General features: G+C 71.8%; 1 protein-coding gene across 1 annotated transcript in view; it reads right to left on the minus strand.

Moving 5' to 3' along the window:
• LOC106898549 (collagen alpha-2(XI) chain-like) overlaps positions 1-273 on the minus strand; it is a 9458-nt gene that overhangs the window by 8820 nt on the left and 365 nt on the right. The gene's annotated exons all lie outside the window — the stretch shown is intronic.

The raw sequence follows: 273 nt of genomic DNA on the forward strand, positions 1-273 counted from the left end.
GCCCCTGATTTTCCGGTGGCTCCTCGTGGTCCCCGCTGCCCCCTGGGACCCTGTGGGGGGAGGAGGAGGAGGAGGAGGGTGATGGATGGTCCATCAGCCCCCCCTCCCCATCCGGAGAGAACCCCCACCCCACAGACTGGGGGGTGCTGGGCCCCCCCATTCCCAGCCCAGCCAGGAAAGGGGTGTGGGGAGGGGGGGGAGAGAACAACCCCCCCCCCCCCTTAACCCTGCCCCACACCCACCGTGGGGCCACGCTCGCCCCTGGGCCCCGAT

Source organism: Calidris pugnax, unplaced genomic scaffold (genome assembly GCF_001431845.1).
Source record: "Calidris pugnax isolate Ruff unplaced genomic scaffold, ASM143184v1 scaffold528, whole genome shotgun sequence".
In the NCBI taxonomy this organism is placed as follows: domain Eukaryota; kingdom Metazoa; phylum Chordata; class Aves; order Charadriiformes; family Scolopacidae; genus Calidris; species Calidris pugnax.